General features: G+C 39.6%; 1 protein-coding gene across 1 annotated transcript in view; it reads left to right on the top strand.

The window, feature by feature from the left end:
- Positions 1-7,500, top strand: part of LOC138040304 (trypsin-1-like) — a 35,830-nt gene that overhangs the window by 18,915 nt on the left and 9,415 nt on the right. The window lies entirely within an intron of this gene.

The following is a 7,500-nucleotide window of genomic DNA, read 5'->3' as shown; positions in this document are numbered from 1 at the left end:
TTCTTCCCGACTGGTATTTTTTACAGGTCACAGGTCACAGGTCATTGTTTTACCAATATAGAAAGTATCCCAGACATTCATAAAAGTTAACCTTAGGCCTAATTAGACCAAAAGAAAAGATTTTACGGTTAAGGTTAGCTTTTATAAATGTCTAGGATACTTTCTATATTGGTAAAATAATGACCAGTGACCTGTGGCCTGTGACCTGTGACCTGCAAAAAAATACCACTCGATTTCTTCCTTTTGACAAAACATTGCCCTTTAATTCTTCTTGATTCAAGTCAGAGACTGCTGAAATTTTAGTACTTTTAAGATCTATTGCCATAAATCTTTCGCTGAGAATTGAAAATCAGAGTTTTATAGACAAACTATGTTATTTTTTTTCTTCATCTGTCTTTTGGCTACCCTGGGTGCCAAAGGAATTTTTTTTCAAGGACGGAGAGAACGCTCCGTGACTCCAAATCAACGGTCCACCGTTGACCGGAGCAGTCTCTCCAACCTCAAAAACAATTCATCCAGGGTATCCAGGGTATCTTTTAGCCAGTCCAACTGGAGTGGCAGTGGAGTGACTTGTCGAGGACATGATGACAGATAACGAGTCTCTCCCGCTTAACTTCGACGGCTCTTATTTACAATACCTTCAGCTCAAAGGTGACAAGTTAACGTGGATTAGTGATCTTGAATCCCTAAAACATTTCGTTGAGAAGGGTTTGAAACAACAAGGCAAATGGTCGTCGCCCGGCGGAAATTCGAAACAATTTAAAAGCTCTGTCAACAACCTCACTATTACTTGGTACAGTAAAAAGCAACTCACTCTCGCCTTCCAGGGGCGAGATGGACCCGTTTTAAAAGGCAGCTTGACCAAACTTGTTCGAGACAACGCAGGGAGAACCGATTCAACGGGCTCGAATGTCTCTTCAACGGTCGAACAAGTAAATCCATTGTTGTTTGAAGCCAACGACATTTATGCTAATCAACCAAGGGTAGCCGAAGCGGGACCAGTATTTTCCAGTCAAGAGAGATCTAATACTGAATTAGTTGCTGAAATGGAAGGTATAAAACTTGACCTCCTTATTCTACAAAAAAAGGTAGAAGCCAACTCTAATCTGCTCTCGATAAATTGCCAAAATCGAGAGGAATTTGCTGTTAGCGCCGAACTTTGTGAATACAAAGGGAGGTGTGAGAATCTGGAATCATCTATATGCAAAAAAGAGAGAGTTATCGAAGAACTTGAGGAGAAATGTTTGTCTCTCGAAAATCGTGCTGTATCATTGGAACAGGAAAATGACTCACTAAGGCTTGCATTAAGGCTTATTTTACGAGAAAAGAACGAAGAAGACTCCCATCACCAGCAAGAGACGAACGAGTGTTTTTATCAAGTGAAAAACTCGGGCACGAATGTTGGGTGTAATAAACGCAACCAACGTAAAATGTCAACTCAGAATAATATCGTGACGCGTAACAGGTTTGAGATCCTTAGTGATGCACAAGATGATCCAACAGAGACAGAGGCAGCAACACACAAAATCATCCGGCGACGGCAAAACCATCAACGGGCGTCATATAGGTCGTCTCGCAGTAATCCTAGTGAACCAAGCGAAACTTCTGCTAACGATGATTTACGCGGTGAGGTCGGCAGAGAGAGGAGTGCCAGCAGTAAGTTTACAACCCTATTGATTGGGGACTCCATGGTCAAGGATATTCACGGTAAGAAATTAGCGAAAGCAGTAGGGCACCGAGTGGTGGTAAAGTCATTTTCTGGAGCCACAACCAAAGCCATGAGAGATTACTTAAAGCCTAATTTAGAGCTCCAGCCTGATGAAGTGGTGCTACATGTAGGTACAAACGATCTGAAGGCTAAAAACGGCAAAACATCTAAAGAAGTTGCAGAGGCTATTGTTGATCTCGCTAAACAGATAGAGGGGTCTTCCGAAGCTCAAGTCATAGTCTCAGGACTTGTAACACGAAAGGACAAGCTTAATGATAAAGTCTCAGAGGTGAACAAGCACTTGACGAAGTTTTGTCGTCAGAATGATTGGAGATTTATTGAACACAATAATATAAACGAAAAGGGGTTAAACCGTGGAGGTCTACACCTGAATTTTGCAGGTAACAAGCGTATTTTTAAGAATTTTTATCATGGTCTAGCTCATTGAACTTTTACTATGCCTTCCATTAATGCCGTGCCGTTGGAAGGCAACAGTCAGGAGTCATCGAGAAGTCCGACTCAAAATCCTATTGATCGTTCTCGAGTATTGCCCTCCAAACGCGGTTTTAAGCTGGCCTCGCTGAATATAAATAAATTGACCACTCATCTTGATGAACTCAAGATCTTTCTCGTAAGTAACGATATAGATGTTCTCGCAATTAACGAGACTAAACTAAATGAATACATCACCGATAATGAGGTCAGTATCTCTGGTTATGATATAGTTAGACGTGATAGAACTACATATGGAGGTGGGGGCGTTTGCTTTTATGTAAAAAAGTCAATTAACTTTTCGGTGCGCAACGATCTTTGCATGGACAGTCTTGAGAACCTTTGTATTGAAATACGCAAACCTCGCTCTAAATCATTTATTGTTGCTACGTGGTATAGACCACCTAATTCGCTTGTTGGTATATTTTCACCTTTTGAAGAGTTGATTGGGAAATTGGATTCCCTTAATACTGAATTCTACCTTTTAGGGGATCTAAATTGCAATATGGCCGCATCCCAGTTTGACAGCGATACACGCAAATTATTAACTATCACGGATGTTTATGGTCTTCAACAACTCATAACAGAACCAACAAGAATAACCGAAACTTCTGCAACATTGATTGATTTAATTTTTACTAACTGTCCTGACAAGGTGTTATGCTCAGGTGTGCGTCATATTGGCATTAGCGATCACAGCATGGTCTATGTCTATCGAAAATTAGCCATTAATGGACAGAGTAAGGGTCACACTAATATAACCTATAGGAATTTTCGAAGTTTTGACCGTGATAAATTTCGTAGCGATGTTGCATCTCAAGATTGGGATCACATAAACAATTCTTCCAATCCAAATGATGTGTGGAATGAATGGAAGGAATCCTTTTTGGCTATTGTTAACAAGCACGCTCCATTGAGAACCACTCGTGTTCGCGCGCGGGGTTCCCCATGGATTACTTCTGAGCTTAAAAAACAGATGCACGATCGAGATATTTTGAAACTCAGAGCAATTAGATCAAAAAATCCTAATGATTGGGTTCACTTTAAAAGACAGCGGAACAAAGTCAATAGTGCGGCTAGGCTAGCGAAGCAAGTTTATTATCAAAATATGCTAAACGAGCATAAGGGTGATTCCCGCAAAACCTGGCAGATCATCAATGAGCTGTCTTCCCGAAATTTCGTGGAAACGTCTGTGAAACAACTGAATGTAAATGAGCAATCAGTAACAGCTCCAGCAGAAATAGCGCACGAATTTAATCGTTATTTTGCTACCATTGGCCCGAAACTTGCTAGTGATATTCCTTCTTCAGATGGCAACAGCTATCTGAATTATCTCACTAGCACGGATAAGGAGTTTCAGTTCCGCCCAACCTCCACAAATGAAGTATTTTCACTGCTGAATAAACTGAAAAAATCAAAGGCAGTCGGCCTTGACAAAATTTCTTCTCGACTTATTCGTGAATGCGCGGATCTTATTTGCAAACCGCTGTGCTATATTTTCAATCAGTCATTAAATGTAGGTGTGTTCCCAGACGACTGGAAGTGTGCACGGGTCACTCCACTATTCAAACAAGGGGAACGTGATGACCTAAACAATTACCGCCCAATTTCCGTTATCCCGGTTATAGCCAAAGTGTTCGAAAGAATAGTTTATAACCAATTATATGCGTACCTAACAAAGCATAACGTAATATGTAAATGCCAATCTGGTTTTCGCTCTATTCATTCCACCGTTACGGCTTTACTTGGGGCTACGGATACTTGGGCTTACAACATTGACCGAGGAAAAATAAACGCTGTTGTTTTCCTAGACCTAAAAAAAGCTTTTGATACGGTTAATCACGAGATCCTTTTATCAAAATTAAATAATTACGGCATACATGGCATTTCTTACAACTGGTTTAAGTCCTATTTGGACAACCGCACTCAAAAGTGTTCCATTAATGGATCACTTTCTAAAACTTGCTCACTAAGTTGCGGCGTCCCTCAAGGGACTATTTTGGGTCCATTGTTGTTTTTGCTATATATCAATGATCTGCCAAACTGTCTAACGAATTGTATGCCATGGATGTACGCAGATGACACCCACCTAACATATGCGGGTGACAATACAGGCGACATAGAATCAAGACTTAACCATGATCTAGAAAATGTTAAAAAGTGGTTGATAGCAAACAAACTTACCCTGAACATGACAAAAACCGAATTTATGCTGATTGGATCAAGGCAGAGGTTGTATGCTCTCACAAATCCTCCAATTCCCGAGATTAATGGTGCTCCTATCACTCAAGTTTCTGTTGCTAAATCCCTGGGCGTGCTTATTGATAATAATCTTAACTGGAGTAGCCATGTCGATAAACTGACAAAGAAAGTAGCTTCTGGAATTGGAGCCCTCAAACGTATAAGGCATCTCGTTCCTCAGACGACATTGCGCTCTATTTATCACGCTTTACTTCAACCGCACTTTGACTACTGCAATGTCGTCTGGGGAAACTGTGGTATCACGTTACATGACAAATTACAAAAACTGCAAAATAGAGCAGCCAGAGTTTTGACCTTCTCTAATTTTGATGCAAATGCTAGCGAGCTATTCAAAATTTTAGGCTGGAAAAATCTAGTTAGCCAGCAACAAATTGCGCTGGCCACAATGGTCTATAAGTGTCTTCAGGGGCTAGCACCGGAATATCTATGTTCTAAATTTACAAACCGCGAATCTGTTTATAGTTTAAGAGACTCTGAAAGAAAGCTTAATGTTCCGTTTCCGCGGACAAATTATTATAGAAACAGCTTCAGCTATAGAGGTGCTACTGTCTGGAATAGCTTACCCCTCAAAGCGAGACAAGCAGAGTCTCTTGGGCTTTTCAAAAATCTGATTAAAGACATATTTTAGTATAAAGCACGGCATTCATGGAAAGCAGCTTTAGAATTAATATAGTATTATAGTAATTGTATTTTATTGTAATCATTTTAAAATTTTACCTTTTGTAATTTAGATTTTAGCATTGTTTGTAATCTTAGCTGATGATTTTACCGTGCATAAATAATAAAATATCATATCATATCATATCATATCAGCTTGCCTTTTGATGTTCACTCTCGGCTTTTACGGTACTTTTTGGAGCAAACGTTAAGCCAAAAAAAATTGTCCTGGCATCAGATTAGACTGAAAAGAAGAGAAGTTATGAAGCGGAAACAACATGTACAAGCCTTCCTTAGTGTGTGGAATAAACGTTTGCTCAGTGCAACTGGAAGGCAGGCATGGCATGCAGGGAAACGGGACAGGACATCATGGGCGGATTGTGGGGAGAGGGGGAGGGGGGAGACGGCGAGAGGTTTCCCTCTCCTCCCCTAAAGCTTCTCGAGGAATGTCAAGACATTAAGGTAAAATTTCTTTGGAAGACTGATGATGGTTTCCAATATTTGACCCTGCATTCCTTTCTAATTCTTCACAATGAATGATGCCAGATGGTATAAAACGCTAACTAGGTTCCGCCCATATCAACAAAACTAATGCTTTCTATAACTTTAAAATTTTTCAACAATAACTGGGCCTGTCCAATAAAAAGTTGAAACCACACAGGATAATCAATGTATTAATTAAGGATTTCCATGCAGTCACTGAACTAACTATAAAATAAATAACTATATGCATACTTAACACAATGGTAAATTCTGGTTATGTAATGACTTGTGTATTGACAGTAAAAAGATCAGTTACAATTAAAAAAATATGGTGACTGTCGACAAAAAGGAAGCTTTTTTATATGAAAGGAACTGTAAACTTAGCTTGTAATCCTTATGGATTGTATCAGCTTCGACTAGACACTAAATAGAGCTGTACTAGAACTCGATTTTTTCACCGCCTGGGCTGAACGTCTCGGCTTCTCGATCCATTTTGCAAATTTTGGCTGTTTGAAAAATGTGATTAGCCGTGATTTGACGTATATATTAGACTACAAAATATTGCTTTCCTTTGCAAATTTGTATCTGGACTTCATCGAAATTAACTTAATTTACGCTTTCTAAAGATAAAGGGCGAAATCACTATCTTTCGCACTCTGCAACTTCCATCTGCATCTGTTCCACCTATTATAATGCCTCTGATCCACTCTATGAATGAGCTAAAATAAGCAAAGTTTTACTTCTTGGCGTCAAGTCTAAACTCTGAAAAGGAGGGTACTATCATTCTTCGAAAACAAATGCAATGCACAATTCAGGAACTTAATTCATGACAGCCTTGATGGCGATGCGCTCTTGGAACAAAGGGGCCCCAGTTCAAATCGCGGGTCAGGTCAGGTAAAAGTCTCTTGAGTGTTGCTACAAACATTTTCCATGGGGTATGGGATATTTAAAAATATTTCAATTTGTGACTTTGAAGAAGAAAACAAGAGAAACTCGATCCAATTATTTCGGGGGTGCCAGAGTCATCAAAGGGAATCAATGGGGATTTGCAGATCTTTGCCCTTTTTCTGTCTCAAGTATTGCGGACTGGGGATTTGGGACTGATACTGTATAAAAAACACAGACATGAAATTAATACTCCGGACTGCGCAAAAATCATGGAAAAACTGCAAAACAAATTTTCCGATAATTATTTTCAGGACGTATTGTTGTGTAGACTACCTGAAGCCCTTTGTTAAATTGTGCAAGGATTAAGATAGACCATTTTTTGATTCCCACGAAATGGCTATTGAAATCAGATAATAAAGCCAACCACACCACCATCATTATTACACGTTATTCCCTAAATCACGAGAAAGGTAATCTGGGTACTGTACTTGAGGCCCTATTAGGCGTTGTCGGGATACGGGATATTTAGGTAGAAAATTATAGGGTTACGGGATATTTGGAATAAAACTAACCGAGTACAGGATACGAAAAGAAGAGATTCCGGGATAGCGAGCATCAAACTTGTCATTTTCTAAAACAATAAAAAAGATTAGTTGGTCAATATAGAAAGCACAAAAAGTGGAAACGATACTCACAAATGCGATTATTTGTATTTTCCATCAAATATTTACAATGTCTACCGATATCGGCCTCTCCAGTGAACGTGTTCGAGGAAACCTCCCCCTCCCCCTCATGTGCACAAAGACGTCATCAGGAGTAACTGGTATTATAGGGATTCAAACCACAGGAATTAACGGGACACTGGAATCTTAGGCAAAACTAACACCTCCCTAATGGGACCTCATACTTTGGTATTCTAGTAATAACAGAAATGGGTTTATGAACTAAGTTGATATGGTAAATTGACCATCGTGAAGAAATTCGAAAACTGACGTTTCGAACACAAGCCT

The sequence above is a fragment of the Montipora capricornis genome, chromosome 3 (assembly GCF_036669925.1).
Source record: "Montipora capricornis isolate CH-2021 chromosome 3, ASM3666992v2, whole genome shotgun sequence".
Classification (NCBI taxonomy): domain Eukaryota; kingdom Metazoa; phylum Cnidaria; class Anthozoa; order Scleractinia; family Acroporidae; genus Montipora; species Montipora capricornis.
The sequence above is the reverse complement of the archived record's forward strand: the minus strand, read 5'-3'. Positions and strand labels throughout refer to the sequence as shown.